Source organism: Mobula birostris, chromosome 20, assembly GCF_030028105.1.
Source record: "Mobula birostris isolate sMobBir1 chromosome 20, sMobBir1.hap1, whole genome shotgun sequence".
NCBI lineage: Eukaryota > Metazoa > Chordata > Chondrichthyes > Myliobatiformes > Myliobatidae > Mobula > Mobula birostris.
This window is the reverse complement of record NC_092389.1, coordinates 53,911,206-53,936,818: the sequence shown is the minus strand read 5'-3', so window position 1 is coordinate 53,936,818 and position 25,613 is coordinate 53,911,206. Positions and strand designations below refer to the sequence as shown.

General features: G+C 43.4%; 1 pseudogene; it reads left to right on the top strand.

Annotated features, from left to right (window-relative positions):
• LOC140184968 (uncharacterized) overlaps positions 1-25,613 on the top strand; it is a 50,761-nt pseudogene that overhangs the window by 10,427 nt on the left and 14,721 nt on the right.

Here is a 25,613-nt window from a genome sequence, read left to right as displayed (position 1 = left end):
CCAGCGACAACAACCCTTTGCTTTCCGTGGGCAAGCCAGTTCTGGATCCACAAAGCAGGTCTTTGTCATAAGGGCAAGGGCTGGGGACGGACCCAAGTGCAAGACACAGACACTGACGTACTAGGGACAGGACTAGGATACAGGGCGATGGCAAGGACATGGACAGGAAAACCAGGAACCTGGAACAGGACTGGACAAAAGAGCTAGGAGCCCGGGCTTGGACTCTGAGCCAGAGACTGAACAAGGACCCAGTACGTGGGTCTTGCCTCTGGCTCGGACCCCAGAACTAGGCAAGGACGAGACTTGGCAGGCAGGCAGGCAGGACGAGGCAGAAATCCACAGGCTTGAAGATTGAGGCTAGAGACTTGGCTTGGCCGGGCAAGAGGCTAGAGGCTTGGCTTGGGGCTAGGCAGGAGGCTGGGGTCTTCAGGCTTGTGGCTAGGCAGGAGGCTGTGGAGTCTTCAAGCTAGAGGCTAGGCTGGAGGCTTGAGAGGCGAGGCTGGAGGCAGGAGACGTGAGGCGAGGCTTGGCTCCTCCTGGGCAGGGCGTGGATCACCACCCGACAGAGGCAAGGGACAGGAAGGGACAGAACCAATCCCAGGTAACGGCAAGATGGCCTGGCTTACCTGGGTGGAGGCAAGGAGCAGGAAGGGACAGAACCAACCCCAGGTAACGACAAGACGGCCTGGCTTACCTGGGCGGAGGCAAGGGACAGAACCAACCCCAGGTAACGACAAGACGGCCTGGCTTACCTGGGTGGAGGCAAGGGACAGAACCAACCCCAGGTACAGCAAGACGGCCTGGCTTACCTGGGTGGCGGCAAGGGACAGGAAGGGAGCTAGGTACAGGGTGGCTCCAGGACCAGACAACAAGACAAGGCAAGGCTACTGGCAGGGCAAGGCAAGACAAGAACTCCAGGTGAGGCGAGAGTTACTTGCAAGACAAGGCAGGGTTTCAGGTGAGGAAACAGAAGGCAGAGGAAGGGATACAAGGAGTAAGGACAAGAACAATCCAGCAACTACGCCCTGGTCTCTGGAGGTATTTGTGCAGCCAGCCCCAACGAGCATCAGCTGCCTCGATTAGTGCTCAACAGGAACAGAAACAGGGTAGATAGGAAAACCTGGAGCAAGGGTCGATGGACCAGACCGTGAACCGGAATATGGACTTCACGGACCGAACTATGACCGTTTTCTTCCATCCTTGCCCCATTACTTTCTCAATCAGCCTCGTATGGGGAACCTTATCAAAAGTCTTACTGAAAACCATGTACACTACATCCAATGTTCTACTTTCATCGATACGTTTTGTTACATCCTCAAAGAATTCAATCAGGTTTGTAAGGCACGACCTGCCCTTGACAAAGCCATGCTGACTACCACAAATCTGATGCTCATAAGCCCTCCCTGTTAAGATCTTCTCCAACAATTTGCTCATCACTGATGCCGGACTCACTGGTCTATAATTTCCTGGGTTATCTCTACTCCCTGTCTTGATCAATCCTAGGGTACTTCTCCCGTCCCTATTGATGATACAAAGATCATCGACAGATGCTCAGCAAACTCCTCCCTCCCTTCCCACAGTAGCCTGCGGTATATCTCAACTTGAGTTGAACTGGGTAATATTATGATGCCAGAGCTCACATTGAGAGAATATCATATAGAAACATGTAAAAATATGAAAGGAATGGATAAGATAGAAGAAGGAAAGTTGTTTCCACTGTTAGGTGAGACTAGAACGAGAGGGCATCACCTTAAGGTTCGGGGTATTTGGGATGGAGATGAGGAGGAACTGTTTTTCCCTGAGAATGGTGAATCTGTAGATTTCTCTGCCCACTGAAGCAGTGGAGACTACCTCAGTAAATGTATTTGAGACAAGGTTGGACAGATTTTTGCAGAGTATGGAAATTAAGGGCGATGGGGGAAAGGCAGGGTGTTGGAGATGGGGCAGACGATGTCCTCCTTTTTTATGTTCTCCCCACAGAACAAAATCTCACCTGAAAAATTATCCTTTACCCATTGATGTCCTTTCAAATATTTTTACAGGTTTGAAATGACAGAACACTTGTGCATGGGAATCTCAACATGTCAGCTTTTCTCTCTTCGTCTGGATATATAAGGAGTGACCAAATATTTTCTTTGCAAGACCAACACATCTGTTGTCGATCCTTGGAGATGAAGAGTTGTCTCATCCCAGCTGGAAATGTGTTTTGTGTCTGAAATTAAGTCTTCTATTGTAACTTAGTGAAATCCACTGGAACCGGGGTGCTGAGAAAACATCAGCATTTGTTCACTGGAGATCAGTTCTTCAACTACATTGATTGTACAAGGGATTGAAGTGTCTGACTTTCCGAATTGCCAGAAAATTGTTCTCAGTGAGATATCATTCTCCTTCTCTCAGTGTCGGAAGGGATTCTCTCAAATCATACCTGCAGACACGCCAGTCAGTTCACAGTGGGGAGAGGCCATTCACCCGCTCTGTGTGAGGGAGGGGAACTACTCAGTCATCCAGCCTGAAGATCCATCAGCAAGTTCACACCATAGTGAGATGCTCTACCCGTTCTGATTGTGGGAAGCAATTCATCCTGTCGTCGATGCTAAAGATATATCCGAATATTCACCAGTGAGAGGATGGTAACCTGTTTAGATGTTGGGAAGGCATTCACACATTCAACCACGCCACAGTGACACCAGCGAGTTCACAGCGGGGAGAAGCCATTCACCTGCTCTGAATGTGGGAAAGGGTTCACTCAATCATCTCAGCTGAATGAACACCAGCAAGTTCACTCTGAAAAGATGCCGTTCACCTGCTCAGACTGTGGGAAGTGATTCACTCGCTCATCCACACTGCAGAAACATCAGCTAGTCCACACCGGGGAGAAGCCATTCACTTGCTCTGAATGTGGGAATGGATTCACTCTGTCATCTCAACTGAAGGAACATCAGAGAGTTCAGACTGGGGAGAGGGTATTCAGATGCTCTGAATGTGGGAAAGGATTCACTGATTCATAATCCCTTGTGAAGAACTGCCGAATTCACAGTGGGCAGAAGCCATTCACGTGCCATGAATGTGGGAAAGGATTCACTTAGTCATCTCATCTGAAGGTACATCAACGAGTTCACACTGGGGAGAAGCCATTCACGTGCTCTGAATGAGGAAAGCTATTTGCTTGGTCATCTCAACTGATTGAACATCAGCGAGTTCACACTGGGGAGAAACTGTTCAGCTGCTTTGAATGTGGGAAGGGATTCACTCAGTCATCGGACTCTAAAGTACATCAGCGAATTCACACGGGGATGCCACTCACCTGCTCTGAATGTGGGAAAGGATTCGCTCAGACATCTCAATTGAATGAACATCAGCGAGTTCACACTGGGGAGAAACTGTTCAACTGCTCAGAGTGGGAAGGAATTCACTCAGACATCTCCACTGAGCGATCATCAGCGAGTTCACACCGTGTAGAAGCTGTTGATCTGTTCTGACTGTGGGAATTATTGCACACATTCATCTCACCTACCAACACACTGGACTGTTTTCAGCAGTGAGAGGACGTTGACCTGCTCAGACTGTGGGAAGGCATTCACACACTTATCCATGCTGCAGAGACAGTGGTGGGTTCACACTGTGGTGAGGGTGGTCACCTGTCCTGAACTTGGGACGGGTTTCAATCAGTCATTCGTCCTTGTGTCACCCTACCGAGCTTTGACTCATCGCTAATCGGAGAGATCAGAAGTTTGAGAGGACATAATTCACTCAGGTTCCAGCTTGGTTCCTCTACCCAAAAAGGTAACTCAATCGGGACTTAATGACTACAGACCAATTGTCCTAACATCTCATGGGATGAAGATGCTGGAGAGGCTGGTGCTGACTTACCTTGGACCGCTGTTGAGATCTTCATTGGACCCTCTGCAGTTTGCCAAGCAGCCTCTAGAGGGCGTGAATGGTGCCGTCACCTCCCTGTTGCAGCAAGCTCACCCATTCCTGGCTGATGCCGGAGGCAGTGTCAGAACCACATTTTGTTTTTGTTTCTCTTGTGCCTCCAACATAATTCAATCACTTCCTCCACCATCTCCCGGCTTACTGAGTACCTGACAGACCCCAGTTTGTAACCACTGGGTGCTTCTCTGCCTGAGGTGGAGGTGAGTGACACTGGAGCCCCACAAGGGACTGTCCTGTCTCCCTTTCTGTTCACACTGAACACCTCAGACATCCAGTGCAACTCTGAGTCTGGCCGCTTACAGAACTTCTCTGATGACTCTGCGGTAGCTGGATGTATCAGAGATGGGCAGGAGTCTGAGCACAGAGGACTAGTGGTCAGGTTTGTGGAACAGTGCGGGAGGGATTGCAGGCTCCTGAACGTGGCCAAAACCAAGGAGGTTGTGATTGACTTTAGGTGGAGGAGGACTGTGACGCGTCCTGTATACATTCTGGAAGAAGGGGTTGTGATGGTGGAGGAGGATAAATATCAAGGTGTTCAGCTCAAGAACAGAATTGACTGGAAAACCGACAGTGAGGCTGCATACAAGATGGGGATGAGCAGACTCTATTTTCTGAGGAAGCCGTGATCCTTCAAAGTGTGCAGCAGGATGCTGGAGATCTTTTACCAGTCAGTTGTAGCGAGTGCAGTCTTCCTTGCTGTTTTATGTTGGGGGAGCAGCATGGGTGCTGGTGATGTAAATAGGCATCCGTTAGTCTCATGAGACCATGGATTTGCGCCTTGGAAGGTTTCCAGGACGCAGGCCTGGGCAAGGTTGTATGGAAGACCAGCCGTTGCCCATGCTGCAAGTCGCCCCTCTCCACGCCAGCGACGTTGTCCAAGGGAAGGGCATGAGGACCGATACAGCTTGGCACCACTGTCATTGCAAAGCAATGTGTGGTTAAGTGCCTTGCTCAAGGACACACACTCAGCCAGGGCTTGAACTAGCGACTTTCAAATCACTAGACGAACGCCTTAACCACTTGGCCACACACCAACACTTGTTGATGAAAAAATACTGAATAAACTCACCAAAAATAATGGATCCATCCTTGGCAACAACCCAGAGTCTTTGAGTTAGTGGCGGAGAGGAGGACACTGAGCAAACTGTTATAGATTATGGACAATCTGTCACATCCTCCGTATGACCTACTGAATAGGCAGCAGAGCACCCTTTCAAGCAGACTCAATCAGCTCGGCTGCCACAATTATCGTTACAGAAACTCCTTGGGACCAACTACAATAAGCATTTTCAACAGTTCATCTTTCTGCAACAGGAGAACACACATCAGAAATCAACAGTCTGTGCATTATTATTCCATACATTATTATTGCACATTGGCACATTATTATTGTGTATGTTATTATTTGAGATGTTATTTTTATTAAAGTCTGCACATTGCTAATTGTGCTTTTAAATGTAGCTGCTGTAACGAAAGAATTCCCCACTCGGGATCAATGAAGTATCTATTAATTATTATCATCATCATCATCATCACCAATGTTATTCACCAGCCCTCTAACTCCTTCACCAAACAACTTCCCAGCTCTTTACTTCACCCCCGACCAACCTCCCGGTTTCACCTTTCACCTCCCCTCCCGCCACGTTCTGACTCCCTCCCTTCCTTTCCGGTCCTGAAGAAGGGTCTCGGTCTGAAACGCCGACTGTTCACCCCTCTCCATAGTTGCTGCCGGCCCCCCACTGAGTTCCTCAAGTATTTTGTATGTGTTGCGTTGGATTTCCGCATCTGCAAATGTTTTCATCTTTCTGAAATTGCGTTGGCTTTAAACTGTATTTCTGATTTTCCAAAGCATCAGGCCTCTGTTTAAATATTCACAAATGTGAATTATTGCCTCTTAAAGGTTGTACTCAATCTATATTAAATAATATTCCAGTAAACGACAAAGTTACATAGTTAGGGATAACTATTGTTAAAAACGAATACTTAAGGTGTGTGGATAATTTTCAACCTCTTATAGACAAAACCAAAGAATGATTAAACCAGTGGCTTCAACGGGACTTATCTTTGAAAGGCCGGGTTTTGCTTTGTAAAACAGAAGGTCTTTCCAGGCTCTCCCCTTATACGTTGATAAAAATCTGTAAATTGATAGACACCATGTTGTTTACCTTTTTATGGAAAAACAAAGTTCATTATATTAAAAAATCTGCTGTCATGAATAGTTATGACAAGGGGAGTCTAAATTTTCTTGATTTTGACAGCCTTAATAATACTTCTAAAATTAATTGGATTAAACAATTTTACATAAGCCTATTTCTGTAGGAGTCTATAAAAGGTTGAAAATTATCCACACACCTTAAGTGTTCGTTTTTAACAATAGTTATCCCCAAATATGTAACTTCGTCTTTTTCCTGGTTGGTGGATTGAATTTTTTTTCTTTTATGTAATTACAAAATAGACAAAGTTCCTCTCTGTTTATCTCAGTTTCATAAACAGATGCTTTTATCTTGGTCTTTGATTTACAAATACAATTTTTCTCTCATAGTTATTTTATCTGGAATAACCACAACATAACATAAGAATAAATATTTGTTTTATAAAGGTTGGTTTGATAATAATATTTTGTTAATTAAACAGTTACTTAGTTCGAGCGGTCCTTTATTAAGTTAGACTGAGTTTTTATCCACCTTTGAAATTCCTGTGATTCCAAAAGAATTTGCTGTTGTTATGGATACAATTCCCTCTGGTGTAATTATGTTGTTTAGAAATACATCGTATTCGGTAGTTGAATTACCCAGCTTGGATCCATCCAGTACAGCTGTAAGAAAGATTTGTCTTCCTAAGTCTTTAAAAAAATAATAGAGGTATTAGAAGTTTGTTTCAAAAAGACATCACTTCTATTCCTCCGGCTGCTAGTTTTTGGAATAGTGGCTTGGGGAATCTGAGGTGGAGGAGTATTTAGGGCTTATTTAATAAGTTTTTATTGAGGAATAAAATTAAAGAAATTTCATTTAAAATTATACATAGATATTATCCAACCAATGTTTATTTGACAAGGTTTAATTCTGGTATTGAAACTAACTGTACATTTTGTGGTTTATATCCAGAGGATTTATATCATCAGTTTTGGGATTGTATGTTAAAATATTTTGGGTTGATATTTGTCAATTTATAGATGAATACTCTATATTAATGTGGATCTTACTTTTTGTTTTGAAAATGTTTTATTTGGGTTGACTAATAATACCAAATCTCATAGGGATCATTTATCATTAATCTTTTGTTACTTTACAGCAAGTTTTATATCCATAAATGCAAATACGGCAATAAGAACCCTTCATTTATATTTTTACGTCAGACTGCAAACTATACATTAATACTCTGAAAACTTCCCATAACCAGAAAGCTGGAAAGACTGAACAAATTTGTCAACGTTTCGGGTTATTTCTGTAAATGTTTTTGTTTTGTGACTCCCTTTAGATAAAGTTCCTCCTGTCCAACAGTATTTAGAGTGGAGTTTCTTTTTATTTGTATATTTAAAGTTAATAGTTATATATTTGTTGCTGCTTATGTGTGGTTCCCTGGCGTTGTTAGCAGATGTTCAGTGTTTGTATTTGTTTAAACTAATACGCATGCGTGGGCCCAGCAGCCAATTCCCGGATGTCGCGCATGCGCTCAGTAGACGAGAGGCTCGCCAGGAACGGACGCAGGTAGGAGCGGGGCCGCGGGTAGGAACTTAATCAGCGACGTCTGAACTGCGATTGAAGGAAAATTGCTGTGAGCTCCGTCCACACTGGCCCTGTACCCCAGCACAGTCCCAGTCCTTTCCCTCTCTCAGCCCTACGATTTACCCGAGCCACGGGGCTTCCGGCTGATGAGAGCTGGCGCCGCCGCCATTTTGCGGCGCAGGCGCATCGCTGGGTCCTTGGATGGCAGATAGACAGGTTTCTTGTGCGTGGGGGCTTCTGGGTAAAGAGGCAGCCATAGGTCACACTATCTGCGTTATCCCGGCAGAGTATGTCCCAAACATTGCCGACCTCCAGCTATGTAAATCTGAGGATTAGTAACTCAGAACAAAAATACAGTGTCCAGTTGCTCTCGGATGACATTCCCGGCAGTGATAATGTCAATTAGTGCGATATGGCAAAAAGAAATCCGCCCGTCAGCTTTAGTTCTCTCTGAGTAAATAACAATATGAAACACCTTTGTCCTCGATGACAAGTGACTTGTAGCTTTCACATCACAAAAGTGCTACACTCCAATCAGAATAACCCCTTCATAGTCATTGGCATTGCCATCGATGGGTTCCTCACTGTCAATCAGCTGGGGGTGGGAGGGACCCCAGTAATTAGAAAATCTCCAGGATCAGACATGTAGTATCAAGTGCTCTTTGTAGTGTTGTGGAACACGACCAGAACTTGAAATAATACCAAAGGACAGAGACAAATTGATTGAAGGGTGAAATAGCCCATTCTCAGACAGAGGGAATACAGGCAGAGAATTTGTTGGTCATTCAGGATGCCTGATCGTGCCTTGTCAGAAGGTGAGGAGTTCATATAGAAACATAGAAACAGAAGTCTGCAATACATTACAGGCCCTTCAGCCCACAATGTCGTGCCGAGCATATAACCTTCTCTAGAATCTGCCTACAGTTTCACTACCACATAGCTCCCTATTTCTCTAAGCTCCACATACCTACCTAGCAGTGTCTGAAAAGACCCTATTGTATCTGCCTCTACCACCGCCGCTGGCAGTGCATTCCATTCACCTACCACTCTCTGTGTGAAAAATTTACCTCTGGTGTCGCCCTTGTACCTACTACCAAGCACCTTAAAACTATGCCCCCTCATGTTAGCCAATTCAACACTGGGAAAGAGCCTCTGACTACACACAAGCTCAATGCCTCTCATCATCTGATACAACTCTCTCAGGTCACCTCTCATCTTCCAACGCTCCAAAGTTTACTCGACCTATTTTTTTTTTTAGTATAATTTTTTATTGAGTTTTCAAAGTGAATATTTGAGAAGATAATATCTACACTCCCCCCCTCCCCTTAACCCTTCCCCCCCGATATATACTCCTACCTAAAAAGAAAAAAAAGAAAGAAAGAAGGAAAAAAAAGAAGAACTGCCTGGATATTGGAGGGTTTCCACATGCTCCATGGGATTCAAAATAAATTTAGTATATTTATTTGTTACTTTCCCCAAGGGACCAAGATCTTTATCATCAGAGCAATTAAATATGCCATCCTATCTTTTGTAAATAAGGACGCCAAATATTCAAAAATGTTTCATATTTATCTCTTAAATTATAAGTAATTTTTTCTAGTGGAATAGAACTAGCCATTTCATTATTCCAACGATCCATACTTAAATACAACTCAGATTTCCAAGTAACTGCTATAGCCTTCTTAGCTACTGCCAGTGCAATTTTTATGAATCCTTTCTGATATTTATTCAAATAATACAGGGATATGTGGAAATTAATTCCGGTAATTTGTTTCAATAAGACTCTTAAATTTATGCAAAACGGTTGAATTTTTGAACAAGACCAAGTAGAATGTAAGAAAGTACCAATTTCTTGATTACACCAAAAGCATTTATCAGATAGATTTGAATTTAATCTATTTATTTTTTGTGGTGTAATATATAATTGTGGTGACATAAATAATCTTACAGAAATAGTAGGGGACAGAGGGCCCAGTGAAATGGAGGAACTGAGCGAAATACATGTTAGTAGGGAAGTGGTGTTAGGTAAATTGAAGGGATTGAAGGCAGATAAATCCCCAGGGCCGGATGGTCTGCATCCTAGAGTGCTTAAGGAAGTAGCCCAAGAAATAGTGGATGCATTAGTGATAATTTTTCAAAACTCGTTAGATTCTGGACCAGTTCCTGAGGATTGGAGGGTGGCTAATGTAACCCCAGTTTTTAAAAAAGGAGGGAGAGAGAAACCGGGGAATTATAGACCGGTTAGCCTAACGTCGGTGGTGGGGAAACTGCTGGAGTCAGTTATCAAAGATGTGATAACAGCACATTTGGAAAGCAGTGAAATGATCGGACAAAGTCAGCATGGATTTGTGAAAGGAAAATCATGTCTGACGAACCTCATAGAATTTTTTGAGGATGTAACTAGTAGAGTGGATAGGGGAGAACCAGTGGATGTGGTATATTTGGATTTTCAAAAGGCTTTTGACAAGGTCCCACACAGGAGATTAGTGTGCAAACTTAAAGCACACGGTATTGGGGGTAAGGTATTGATGTGGATGGAGAATTGGTTAGCAGACAGGAAGCAAAGAGTGGGAATAAACGGGACCTTTTCAGAATGGCAGGTGGTGACTAGTGGGGTACCGCAAGGCTCAGTGCTGGTACCCCAGTTGTTTACAATATATATTAATGACTTGGATGAGGGAATTAAATGCAGCATTTCCAAGTTTGCGGATGACACGAAGCTGAGTGGCAGTGTTAGCTGTGAGGAGGATGCTAAGAGGATGCAGAGTGACTTGGATAGGTTGGGTGAATGGGCAAATTCATGGCAGATGCAATTTAATGTGGATAAATGTGAAGTTATCCACTTTGGTGGCAAAAATAGGAAAACAGATTATTATCTGAATGGTGGCCGATTAGGAAAAGGGGAGGTGCAATGAGACCTGGGTGTCATTATACATCAGTCATTGAAAGTGGGCATGCAGGTACAGCAGGCGGTGAAAAAGGCGAATGGTATGCTGGCATTTATAGCGAGAGGATTCGAGTACAGGAGCAGGGAGGTACTACTGCAGTTGTACAAGGCCTTGGTGAGACCACACCTGGAGTATTGTGTGCAGTTTTGGTCCCCTAATCTGAGGAAAGACATCCTTGCCATAGAGGGAGTACAAAGAAGGTTCACCAGATTGATTCCTGGGATGGCAGGACTTTCATATGAAGAAAGACTGGATGAACTGGGCTTGTACTCGTTGGAATTTAGAAGATTGAGGGGGATCTGATTGAAACGTATAAAATCCTAAAGGGATTGGACAGGCTAGATGCAGGAAGATTGTTCCCGATGTTGGGGAAGTCCAGAACAAGGGGTCACAGTTTGAGGATAAAGGGGAAGCCTTTTAGGACCGAGATTAGGAAAAACTTCTTCACACAGAGAGTGGTGAATCTGTGGAATTCTCTGCCACAGGAAACAGTTGAGGCCAGTTCATTGGCTATATTTAAGAGGGAGTTAGATATGGCCCTTGTGGCTACGGGGATCAGGGGGTATGGAGGGAAGGCTGGGGCGGGGTTCTGAGTTGGATGATCAGCCATGATCATAATAAATGGCGGTGCAGGCTCGAAGGGCCAAATGGCCTACTCCTGCACCTATTTTCTATGTTTCTATAATTGGTGTAAAAAATTATATTGTACTAATCTAAGTCGAACGTTTATTGTATTTGTCATACTGTCAAGACACAGTCTTGACCAATTTGTTTCATCAATATTAATATTCAGATCCGTTTCCCATTTTTGTTTTGACTTGTGGATTCCTTGTTTAATTGTCTGTTTTTGAATCAAATTATACATACAAGGATTGAATTTTTAAATTTTTCCTTTTTGAATTAAAATTTCAATTTCATTAGGTTTTGGCAAAAACGTTGTTTGACCCAGTTTGCCTTTTAAGTAAGCCCTTAATTGAAGGTAACAAAAGAAAGTGTTATTTGATATGGGTAGAGTCAATGTTGTAAAAATGAATATATTTCCTAGATTACAGTATTTGTTTCAAACATTACCAATACAATTGCCACAGAAATTCTTTCAAGAGTTAAATAAATGTGTGAGAAAATTTCTTTGGAAAGGTAAGATGTCAAGAATATCATTGGAAAAATTGACATGTAAATTCAAGTTAGGAGGGTTACAACTTCCAAACTTTAAAAACTATTATAAAGCAAATCAACTTAGATTTATTGCATCTTTCTTCGATGATCGAAAACCGGCATGGATTAAAATAGAATTAGATAAGATAGGAGAAAATATACCTGAAGATTTTATATATAAATGGGAATCTAAATGGATACAGGAAAAGAAAGAATCTCCTATATTAAAACATTTGATTGATCTATGGAATAAGATAAATGTTGATAATAAAATACAGAAATTTTTATTAGCAAGGAGACCTTTGTTCCAAAACAGACTTATTCCTTTTGCAATGGAGAATCAACTTTTATATAATTGGTACCAAAAAGGGATCAGATCTGTAGCGGACTGTTATGGACGAGGTATATTGATGTCATTTGAACAACTAAAGAATAAATATTCAACCTATTCTTGTAAGGCATGCTCTCCAATCCAAGCAGCATCCTTGTAAACAACACACATCAAAGTTGCTGGTGAACGCAGCAGGCCAGGCAGCATCTGTAGGAAGAGGTGCAGTCGACGTTTCAGGCCGAGACCCTTCGTCAGGACTAACTGAAGGAAGAGTGAGTAAGGGATTTGAAAGTGGGAGGGGGAGGGGGAGATCCAAAATGATAAGAGAAGACAAGAGGGGGAGGGATGGAGCCAAGAGCTGGACAGGTGATATACTGCGTCCGGTGCTCCCGATGTGGTCTTTTATATATTGGCGAGACCCGAAGCAGACTGGGAGACCGCTTTGCTGAACATCTACGCTCTGTCCACCAGAGAAAGCAGGATCTCCCAGTGGCCACACATTTTAATTCCACATACCATTCCCATTCTGACATGTCCATCCACGGCCTCTTCTACTGTAAAGATGAAGCCACACTCACGTTGGAGCAACAACACCTTATATTCCGTCTGGGTAGCCTCCAACCTGATGGCATGAACATCGACTTCTCTAACTTCCGCTAAGGCCCCACCTCCCCCTTGTATCCCATCTGTTACTCATTTTTATGCACACATTCTTTCTCTCACTCTCCTTTTTCTCCCTCTGAATATACATCTTGCCCATCCTCTGGGTCCCCCCCGCCTTGTTTTTCTTCCCGGACCTCCTGTCCCATGATCCTCTCATATCCCTTTTGCCTATCACCTGTCCAGCTCTTGGCTCCATCCCTCCCCCTCCTGTCTTCTCCTATCATTTCGGATCTCCCCCTCCCCCTCCCCCTCCCACTTTCAAAGCTCTTACTAACTCTTCCTTCAGTTAGTCCTGACGAAGGGTCTCGGCCTGAAACGTCGACTGCACCTCTTCCTACAGATGCTGCCTGGCCTGCTGCGTTCACCAGCAACTTTGATGTGTGTTGCTTGAATTTCCAGCATCTGCAGAATTCCTGTTGTTAGCATCCTTGTAAATCTCCTCTGCACACTTTCTAGGGTATCCACATGTTTCCTGCAGTGAGGTGATCGGAATTGAACACAGAACTAAAAGTGGGGTCTCACTAAGGCCTCGTGTATCTGTCACAGTACCTCACGGCTTTTCAACTCAGTCCCATGGTTGATGAAGGCCTTCTTAACAACATTGTCAACCTGCGCAGCTGCTTTGCGTGTACTATTGAGACAGACCCCAAGATATCGTTGATCCTCCAGACTGCCAAGAGTCCTATCATTAATATTGTATTCTGTCTTCAAATTTGACCAACCGTAATGAACCACCGGTTTGAATTCCATCTGTCTCCTCTTAGCCCAGTTCTGCATCCTATTGATGTCATGCTCCACTCTGACAACCATTCAGACTATCCACAACACCCTCTACATTTGTGTCATCGACAGACTTACAAACCCAACCTTCTACTTCCCCATCAAGCAACAAACGTAAAAGTTGCTGGTGGAACGCAGCAGGCTAGGCAGCATCTATAGGAAGAGGTACAGTCGACGTTTTGGGCCGAGACCCTTCGTCAGGACTAACTGAAAGAAGAGATAGTAAAAGATTTGAAAGTGGATGACCTTCCTCATCAAGGCCATTTATAAAAATCACAAAGAGGAGGTGTCCCAGAACAGATTGCTGCAGAATATCACTGGTCACCATCCTCCATGCAGAATATAAACCATCGACAACCACCCTTTGCCTTCTGTGGGCAAGCCAGTTCCGGATCCACAAAGCAGGTCTCCTTGGATCCTGGCCTCATTACTTTCTCAATGAGCCTCGTATGGGGAACCTTTTCAAAAGTCTTACAGAAAACCGTGTACACTACATCCAGTGTTCTGCCTTCATCAATGTGGTTTGTTACATTCTCAAAGAATTCAATCAGGTTTGTGAGGCATGACCTGTGCTTGACAAAGCCATGCTGACTACCCCTAATCTGATGCTCATAAGCCCTCCCTCTTATGATCTTCTTCAACAAATTGCCCACCTTTAAAGCAAGCCTCACTGGTTTATCATTTCCTAGGTCACCTCTACTCCCTCTCTTGAACAATCCTAGGGTACTTCTTCCATCCCTGTTGATGATACAAAGATCATCGCCAGATGCTCAGCAATCTCCTCCCTCACTTCCCACAGTAGCCTGGGGTATATCACAACTTGAATTGAACTGGGTAATGTTATTATGCCAAAGCTCACATTGAGAGAAGATCTCATAGAAACATGTAAAATTGTGAAAGGGATAGATAAGACAGAGGCAGGAAAAGTTGTTTCCACTGGTAGGTGAGACTAGAATGAGAGGACATCAGCTTAAGGTTCGGGGTATTTGGAGTGGAGCTGAGGAACTGCTTTTCCCTGAGGCTGGTGAATCTGTGGATTTCTCTGCCTGATGAAGCAGTGGAGGCTACCTCAGTAAAAAGCATTTGAGACAAGGTTGGATAGATTTTTGCATAGTAGGGAAATTAAGGGTGATGGGGAAAGGCAGGTTGGTGGAGACGGGCTAGATGACGTTCTCGTGCTCCTATTTCTTGCCTTCTCACCATTCAGACTAAAGTCTCACCTGAAATAATGTTCTTCACCCATTGATGTCCTTTCAAATATTTTTACAGGTTTGAAATGGCAGAACACTTGTGCATGGGAATCTCAACATGTCAGTTTTGTCTCTCTGACCGGATATATAAAGAGTGACCGAATATTTTCTTTGTAAGACCAACACATCTGTTGTCGATCCTTGGAGACGAAGAAGTATCTCATCCCAGCTGGAAATGTATTTTGTGTCTGAAATGAAGTTTTCTGTTGTAACTCAGTGAAATCCACTGGAACCAGCTTGCTGAGAACACACCAGCATTTGTTCACTGGAGATCAGTTCTCCAACTGCATTGATTGTACAAGAGATTGAAACGTCTGACTTTCTGAATTGCCAGAGAATTGATTGCAGTGAGATATCATTCTCCTTCTCTCAGTGTGGGAAGGGATTCACTCACAGCCTACCCACAGACACGCCAGTCAGTTCACAGTGTGGACTGACCATTCACCTGCTCTGTATGTGGGAGGGGATCTACTTAGTCATCTAGCCTGACAATATATCAGCAAGTTCACACCATAGTGAGATGCTCCACCTGTGCTGACTGTGGGAAGCAATTCATTCTGTCGTCGATACTAAAGATATATCTGAAAATTCACCAGTCAGAGGACAGTAACCTGCTCGGACGGTGGGAATTCATTCACACACTCAACCACAACACAGTGACTCCAGCGAGTTCACACCGGGGAGAAGCCATTCGCCTGCTCTGACTGTGGGAAAGGGTTCACTCTATCATCTCAGCTGAATGAACACCATCGAGTCCACACTGAAAAGATGCCGTTCACCTGCTCAGACTGTGGGAAGGGATTCACTCACTCATCCGCACTACAGAGACACCAGCGAGTCCACACTGGGGAGAAGCCATTCACATGCTCTGAATGTGGGAAAGGATTCACTCAGTCATCTCATCTGACGGTGCATCAGCGAGTTCACACTGGGGAGAAACCGTTCACATGCTCTGAATGTGGGAAGGGATTCTCTGATTCATACTCCCTTGTGAAGCACTGCCGAATTCACACTGGCGAGAAGCCATTCATGTGCTCTGAATGTGGGAAGAGATTCACTTGGTCATCCGACCTTGCGAGGCACTATCGAGTTCACACTGGGGAGAAGCCATTCACATGCTCTGAATGTGGGAAGGGATTCACTCTGTCATCTCAACTGAAGGTACATCAGCGAGTTCACACTGGGGAGAAGCCATTCAGCTGCTCTGAATGTGGGAAGGGATTCACTCGGTCATCTCAAGTGAAGGTACATCAGCGAATTCACACTGGGGAGAGGCCATTCACATGCTCTGAATGTGGGAAGGGATTCACTCTGTCATCTCAGCTGAAGGTACATCAGCGAATTCACACGGGGGAGAGGCCATTCACATGCTCTGAATGTGGGAAGGGATTCACTCGGTCATCTCAACTGAAGGTACATCAGCGAACTCACACTGGGGAGAGGCCGTTCACATGCTCTGAATGTGGGAAGGGATTCACTGATTCATTTTCCCTTGTGAACCACTGTCGAATTCACACTGGGGAGGAGCCATTCACATGCTCTGAATGTGGGAAGAGATTCAATTGTTCATCCAATCTTGTGAGGCACTCCCGAATTCACACTGGGGAGAGGCCATTCACTTGCTCAGAATGTGGGAAGGGATTCACTGATTCATATCAACTGATTGAACATCAGCAAGTTCACACTGAGGATGGGCCATTCACGTGCTCTGAATGTGGGAAGAGATTCACTTGGTCATCCAACCTTGCGAGGCACTACCGACTTCACACTGGGGAGAGGCCATTCACTTGCTCAGAATGTGGGAAGGGATTTGCTCGGTCATATCAACTGATTGAACATCAGCGAGTTCACACTGGGGAGAAACCGTTCAGCTGCTCTGAATGTGGGAAGGGGTTCACTGACTCATACTCCCTTGTGAAACACTGCCGAATTCACACTGGGGAGAAACCGTTCAGCTGCTCTGAATGTGGGAAGGGATTCACTCGGTCATGTCAACTGAAGGTGCATCAGCGAATTCACACTGGGGAGAAGCCATTCACATGCTCTGAATGTGGGAAGGGATTCACTCGGTCATCAGACATTAAATTACATCAACGAATTCACACTGGGGAGAAACCATTCAGCTGTTCTGAATGTGGGAAGCGGTTCGCTCGGTCATCCGACCTTTCGAGGCACTGCCGAATTCACACCGGGGTGAAACCGTTCACCTGCTCAGATTGTGGGAGGGGATTCGCTGACTCGTGCAAACTTGCGAGGCACTGCCGGGTTCACACTGGGGAGAAGCCATTCATGTGTTCTGAATGTGGGAAGGGATTTACTCGGTCACCCAGCCTTGTGAGGCACTGTCGAATTCACACGAGGGAGAAACAGTTCACCTGCTCAGATTGTGGGAAGGAATTCTCTCAGTCATCAGACTTTAAAGCACATCAGCGAATTCACACTGGGGGATGCCACTCACCTGTTCTGAATGTGGGAAAGGATTCACTCAGTCAACTCAATTGAATGAACATCAGCGAGTTCACACTGGGGAGAAACTGTTCAACTGCTCAGACTATGGGAATTAATGCACAAATTCATCTCACCTACTGACACACCAGACTGTTTTCAGCAGTGAGAGGACGTTGACCTGCTCAGACTGTGGGAAGGCATTCACACACTTACCCATACTGCAGAGACAGTGGTGGGTTCACACTGTGGTGAGGGTGGTCACCTGCTGTGAATGTGGGATGGGTTTCAATCAGTCATTCATCCTTGTGTCACCCTGCCGGGCTTTGACCCATCATTAATCGGAGAGATCAGAAACTTGAGAGGACGTAATTCCCTCAGGTTCACCGATCGTGTATTAACGGCAGTGGTTCAGGGAAGGTTATTTTTTTAGCTTTCAGCAGTGGCCAGTCAGCGTTCAGGATTGATTATCAAGTCAGGCAGGAGCAAATGGAGCGGCCAGTGTTGGAGAGGGCAAAGGTGGAGCGGAGACGTTGAGACTTTACCTCTTTGAGGTTTCAGTGAGGAGAGAATTCAGTCAGAAAAGGCAAAATCATGATGGAACTAGAATTTTTATCTGAACATTTGCTCAGGTAGAACAGCAGAGATGCCAGGCAGGGTAGTGGAAAGCTCATCTTGCGGGATGTGGGAAGGCAGGGGGCCCTCCTGTGTCCTTGATAACTACACCTGTGAGAAGGGTGTCCAGCTTCAGCTCCAAACAATCCACAATGAGGAGTAGCAGCTGGAACTGGATGAACTCCAGATCATTTGGGAGGTTGAAGATGCGATAAGTAGGACATATAGAGAGGTAGTTCCAACCAAGGTCACAGCACAGGGAACTGGGTGACAGTCAGGAAGGGGAAAGGGGGAAACAGAGTGCAGTGTGCCCCTGTTTACAATCCCCCTGAACAACACATATATCACTTTAGATACAGTTGAGGACGGTGGGATGACCAAGCAAAGGAAAGTCAGAGCAGTAGGGACTCTGGCTCTGAGACTGAGAAGGGAAGCATGGAGAAGAGGCGAACTGTGGTGTTATCTGATTCATTAGCTCAGGGAACTGACTGGACGTTCTGTGGTCGGGAATGTGATTCCTGGACGGTGTATTGCCTCCTGTGTGCTCGGCTCTGATATGATACGGGCTGGCAGAGTAACGAGGTTCGACAAAGGGAGTTCAGGGAGTGAGGTGCTCAGTTAAAGGGCAGCTCGTCCAGGGCTGTGATCTCAGGACTGCCATCTGTGCCATTTGCCAGGAATCAGAAGTTACCCTTGCCTGGGTGTGGTAGTTCACTGAAGAAGGTACCCCTGTGGCAGATCCCTGTCGGAGTTACTTCTATGTCGTGGAAATGGATAAGTGGCTATCACGTTGTGTGATTGGGGTAACCCTGTGGAACCTGCCTGTGTGCGATAACCCTTGCCTGGGTTGTAGTTTCCTTGGAGACGGTACCTCAGTGATAAGCTGTTGTTGGTGCTAATCCATCTGTGGATTCTGTTTGGGTATCCTGTGGCCAGCACTTTGGGATGACCCGTAGCTGAATTTGGGCGTGGTGTCACGGTAACCACTTGTGTCGAAAGGATATTCGGCGAAGATCACGGTCGGTGATACTTCGTGTCTGGATCTGGGAACTTCAGAGATAAGACCTTTGGCTCTTGTTATCCTGTATTGCCATTGTGGAATCGACGTAATTGCCTTCTCACAGCATTCGTCTTTGGATTACAAGCATCTCTCATCAATCAACCTGAAGATTGAACTGAACTTTCTTACTTTACCATTGTAAGACTCTTAACTCTTGCCACCCGACCTTGAACGAGTTTGGGAATTATATTTACATACATATATATGCATAACACTGCTAATTTTTGATGTACCTGGTTTAAATCGCTATATTATGTAGTTGCTAATAAATAATAGTTTTAACATCAAAACCAGACTCCAGGTGTGTTCTATTGCTGCCGGTTCTCTTAAACCATTGCGTGTACATTTCATAATTGGGGCCTGCGTCCGAGATATGAACAAATTGTTTGGGGGGCTTATTTGATCGATCTGATTGGGGAAATCCCTTTTGATTTGTTTGACTAGAAGATCGGCAGCAATAGAGAGACGGGGTGCGGAGAGTTCTCAAGACAAAGGGAAGTGTTGTTTTGACCAAGTGGGACCATCTGCAGGAGCTACTATGGAAACATATGGGACTAAAGGTCTTGGAAATAGAATTAATGACTTGTTTGAGACATTTTACAAGATAAACGTGACTTCAGTAAATTTAATGAATGTGCTTAGTTTAGAAAACATTAGTGAGGAGTTGGCACCTGTTCTGGGTAAAGTCTTTGAAAGTCCTGTTCGAACTGGTAAGAAAGATGACGATGTGGTGGTTAATTATTCTGTGTTGACATGGAAAGGGGAAAATGGTTGACCAAATGCCATTTTGAATACAATAAGGTCTGGTTTTGCAGCAGTCTGATTTTTGGAACAAAGCATGTGAAAGGCAAAGATTGTAATGTGCTACATGATAATTACATATGTATTGCTTCATACTCTGTTTCTACAGTTAAAAATTTTGCTGCTTGATCAAAATTTTGCTTTTTTGGGGAAGGTGTTATATACCCCTGGGGTTCATTTTTTTTTCTTTTCTTTCTTTATTAATCTTATTGATTAAAAAAAGCATAAATACTATCAAGAGGAGAATTAGTTCAAATATATATATCTATAACAATATAACCAAGAATAAGACAAATATTGTCAAAATCATAGATATTGTTAAACTAGTATAAAATATATAAAAATCTTAAAAATGAAAATCACAATTCTCCTCTTACCAGTTTATGAAGAGAAAGGAAAAATCATTGGGTTTTAAGTGAAAAGGGAAAAAAACCCACTACACTATAATAAAACAAAAAAAAAAAGGACTGAGCAGTCCATTTTGAAGATACGACCAAAGAAAGAAAGAAAGACCTTCTGATCAAATCTAAAACTTCGAAATAAAAGATTGAAAGAGTAATAAATCAAATTAAATGAAAATATTGGATAAAAGGTTGCCATATTTGCTCAAATTTAGAGGATGTATCAAATGTCCGACTTCTTATTTTCTCTGAACTTAAACAGGACATAATGGAGGAGAGCCAATAAAAGACCATAGGTGGATTAGAATCCTTCCACTTCAATAAAATGGCTCTCCTAGCCAGGAAGGTCAAAAAGGCTATCATACGTTGAGCGGAAACAGGAATATTTCCTGCTTCTGATGAGATCATCCCAAAAATTGCCGTGAGCAAGTGAGGTTGTATATCCAGGTCCAAAACTCTTAATTGTGTTTTAAAAACATCTCTCCAAAAGTTATCTAGCTTTACACAAGTCCGATACATATGAGTTAAAGTGGCCAACTCAGTATTACATCTGTCACAAATAGGATTAATATTGGGGAAAATACGCGCTAGTTTATCCTTTGACATATGGGCCTGGTACACTACCTTGAACTGTATCAAGGAATGACAGGCAGAAATAGATGAGTTGTTAACCAAATGAAAAATTTTACTCCATCTGAAAATGACTCTTGAAGTTCCAATTCCCAAGTGCGTTTAATTTTATCGTCAGATATTCGTAAACTCAATAACCGTTTATAGATTACAGCTATCAACTCCTTCTTGAAATGGTTTAAACTGAAAGACAACATCTATCATATTAGGTGGATAAGCAGAAGGGTAATTTGGTAACAAACCACGTAAAAAATTTCCTAATTTGTAAATATCTAAAAAAGCGTACATTAGATAATTCATATTTATCCGCTAACTGAGAAAAAGACATTAAACAGTCACCTAAAAAAAATCTGAAAAAGTTATTCCCTTGGTTTTCCAAATTATAAAGGCCTTATCCAAAGTTGAAGGTTTAAAAAAATAATTGAGCTAAATATTACTAGAAAGAATAAAATTATTGAACTCAAAAAATCTACGAAACTGGAACCAAGTTCTTAATGTATGTTTAATAATAGGGTGTATGGGGTGTCAGGGAGGAGTAGCACCTCTGGTGGGGGAACATGTCGCATTCTTTTCGGGGCGGTTAGTCCACCTTTGGTCCCCACCTGGCACTCAGCTCTCACCTGTGGCTCCCCGTAGCTGTTTGCATGTGACAGCGGCCACACCCCGGGCAACGGCTTCGACAAGCCGGCTAAACCAGGTGAGGGTAGCCGACGGGTCTCAAACCCTCGGTGAGATAGGGAGTTGTCTATCCCAGCATGTGAAGACAGACTCCGGCGGATTGAGCGGACGAGACCCATGGAAGGTCCAACGGTCAAGAAGGCGGTCTCTGCAAGCGTCGTGGAACGTGTAGAGCAGGACAAGACACAGAAGACGTCCTGGTCATCCACTGCGCCTAGTCCCATCTCCAGCCGTCTCAACTCTGTCTTGCCACTGGATCCAGATGGGAATTGGGAAGAGAGAGTGAGGCTGACGCTGCGCAACTCTCCCTCACTTAAATCCAAATGACGTGCTAGTCTCGACACCATCATAATGGTGTCGAGGTCCTCATCGACGTCAACGATGGACGAACAACAATAATGGGATTAAATTCTTGTCTGCTAATCTTAGAAAGCAAAAAGGGAAGAGGAACTCCTAGTAAAGAGGCCAAAGAGAAACCTTTCAGCGAGTTTACCTCTAGATCCAACCATGAAGCACATTCATGTGTATCTGAATAGTGAATCGAATATTGATTGGCCAATAGTACATTCTAAAATCAGGCAAAGCCATACCACCATCCTTTTTAAATTTCTGCAATAAGGGTTTACTCAATCTAGGATTGTTATTGTTCCAAATATAAGATGAAATTATGGAATCTATTCTGTCAAAGAACTTTTTAGGAACAAAAGAGGGAACTGCCTGAAATATATATAAAAATTTTAGTAAAACGATTATTTTAATACCATTAATTCGACCTATTAATGATAATGTCATAGACGACCATTTAGAAAGCATTTGTTTGCTGTAGCCAATTAATGGAAAAAAATATATGTAGAAAGATCCTTAAAATTTTAAGTAATTTTAATACCAAGATAGGTAAAGTAACTTTTAGCAATAGTAAAAGGTATTTAAAAACGCAAACACAAGGAAATCTGCAGGTGCTGGAATTTCAAGCAACACACATAAAAGTTGCTGGTGAACACAGCAGGCCAGGCAGCATCTCTAGGAAGAGGCCCAAAAACATCGATTGTACCTCTTCCTAGAGATGCTGCCTGGCCTGCTGCGTTCACCAGCAACTTTTATGTGTGTTGAGTAAAAGGTATTTGATAATTTGGATCGGAGTAATTATTAATAGGAAATAACTCACTTTTATGTAAATTTAATTTATAGCCAGAAAAGCTACTAAATTCAGAAAGTACAGTTAACATAGAAGGAATAGATTTCCTAGGAACTGAAATATAAACTAACAGGTCATCTGCATATAATGAAACCTTATGTATTTTTGTCCCCTCTCTTAATACACTGAGCGGTGTTAGAATCTCTAAGAGCAATAGCAAGGGGTGCTAAGGCCAAATTAAATAATAAAGAGCTAAGGGGGCACCCCTGTCGAGTACCCCTATGTAATCTAAAATAGGGAGATTTTTGATTATTAGATATAACAGCAGCCATGGGAGCATGATAGATTAGTTTGATGCAGGAAATAAATCCTGGGCCGAGATTAAATCTTTCCAAAACCTCAAATAAGTAAGACCACTCCACCCTATCAAAAGCTTTCTCTGCATCAAGAGAAACAACACATTCAGATTCTTTAGATGGTGAAGAGTGAATAATATTTAATAATCTTTGACTATTAAAATGTGAATATCTATTTTTAATAAATCCAGTTTGGTTATTAGAAATAACGGTAGATAAGATATTCTCAACTCTATTAGCCAAAATCTTGGAGAGAATTTTAAAATAGACATTCAATGGAGAAATTGGTCTCTAAGAGGCACATTCAGATAAATCTTTATCTTTTTTCGGAAGTAAGGATATTGAAGCTTCATAGAAAGTCTTCGGGAGAGCCCCAGAGGATATAGGGTCAGTGAAAATTTGACATAAATAAGGTATAAGTATATCAGTAAAAATCTTATAAAATTCCACTGTATATCCATCGGGTCCCGGAGCCTTAGCTGATTGAAGAGAGGACATAGCCCTTGCTACTTTCTCTTATTTAATAGGTGCATCCAATGTATTCATATCTTAAATAGAAATTTTAGGTATATTCACTTTTTGCAAAAATCTATTCATAAAAGTAATATTATCTGAAAATTCAGACTCATAAAGGTTAGAGTAGAAATCCATAAATGTCTTATTAATTTCATGAGGATCTACCATTGTAGTTCTGTCAGGTCTTCTTATTTTCAGGATCTGTCTTCTAGCCATACTTGCTTTTAACTGACCAGCTAATAATTTGCCTGAACTGAACTGAATGCCACCCGAGCTTGAATGAGTTTGGGAATTATATTTACACACATATATATGCATAACACTGCTAACATTTGATATACCTGGTTTAAATTACTATACTAAGTAGTTACTAGTAACTAGTGGTTTTTAACATCAAAACCAGACCCCAGGTGTATTCTATTGCTGCCGGTTCTTTTAAACCGTTGCATATACGTAACATCAGCCTCCTCCCTCCCTCCCCACCACCCATTTGGACGCAAAGCGTCAGTGCCCACCACCCACCTAACAACAGGAAAGCACCCAAAGAGAGACCACAGCACCACACACAAAATGCTGGAGGTTCGGGGCATTTGGGATGGATATTAGGAGGAACTGCTTTTCCCTGAGGGTGGCGATTCTGTCGATTTCCCTGCCCAATGAAGCACTGCAGGGCTACCTCAAGGTTTCAAGGTTTGAGTCAAGGATGGATAGATTTTTGAAAAGTAGGGAAATTAAGCGCAATGGGGAAAGGCAGGTTGTTGGAGATGGGCCAGATGGCTTTCTCCTACTTTTTCTTATGTTCCCACCACAGACTAAAATCTCACCTGAAATATTGTCCTTCACCCATTGATGTCCTTTCAAATATTTTTATAGGTTTGAAATGGCAGAACACTTGTGCATGGGCTGTGTCTGTCCAGATATATAAGGAGTGTCCAAATATTTTCTTTGCAAGACCAACACATCTGTTGTCAATCCTTGGTGATGAAAAATTATCTCATCCCAGCTGGAAATGTATTTTGTGTCTGAAATGAAGTTTTCTGTTCTAACTCGGTGAAATCCACTGGAACCGGGGTGCTGAGGAAACACCAGCATTTGTTCACTGGAGATCGGTTCTTCAACTGCATTGATTGTACAAGGGTTTCAAACGTCTGACTTTCTGAATTGCCAGATAGTTGATCACAGTGAGGTATCATTCTCCTCCTCTCAGTGTGGGAAGGGATTCTCTCAAACCCTACCTGCAGACACGCCAGTCAGTTCACAGTAGGGAGAGGCCATTCACCTGCTCTGTATGTAGGGCGGGATCTACTCAGACATCCAGCCTGAAGATACATCAGCAAGTTTACACCACAGTGAGATGCTCCACCTGTACTGACTGTGGAAAACAATTTATTCTGTCGTCGATGATAAAGATATATCCAAAAATTCACCAGTGAGAGAATAGTAACCTTCTTAGATGGTGGGAAGGCATTCACACACTCAACCACGCCACAGTGACATCAGCGAGTTCAGTGTAGAGACAGTAGCGGCTTCACACTGTGGTGAGGGTGGTCACCTGCTCTGAATGTGGGATGGGTTTCAATCAGTCATTCATCCTTGTGTCACCCTACTGAGCTTTGGCCCATCGTTACCCGGAGAGATCAGAAGCTTGAGAGGGCATAATTCACTCAGGTTCGCCGATCGAGTAATAAAGGCAGTGGTTCAGGGCAGGTTATTTTTGAGCTTTCAGCAGTGGCTAAATAACAGTCAGGATGGATCATCAAGAAAAATTTCAAGTTAGGCAGGAGCAAGTGGAGTGGTCATTGTTGGAGTGGACAGAGTTGGAGCGGAGACTGAGTCTTTAACTCTGAGACTTCAGTGGGGAGAGCATTCAGTCAGAGAAGGCAAAATCATGATGGAGGTAGAATATTTTTTGCCCCCCTTCTTTACATTTACTCAGTTAAAATTGTTGAGATGCCAGGCAGGATAGTGGAAAGCTCCTCTTGCGGGATGTGGGAAGGCAGGGGACCCTCCTGTGAACCTGATAACTACACCTGTGAGAAGGGCATCCAGCTGCAGCTCCAAACAATCCACATTCAGGAGTTGGAACTGGAACTGGATGAACTCCAGATCATTCAGAAGGCTGAAGAGGTGATAGGTAGGACACGGCACGGGGAACTGTGTGACAGGAAGGGGAAAGGGGAGGAACAGT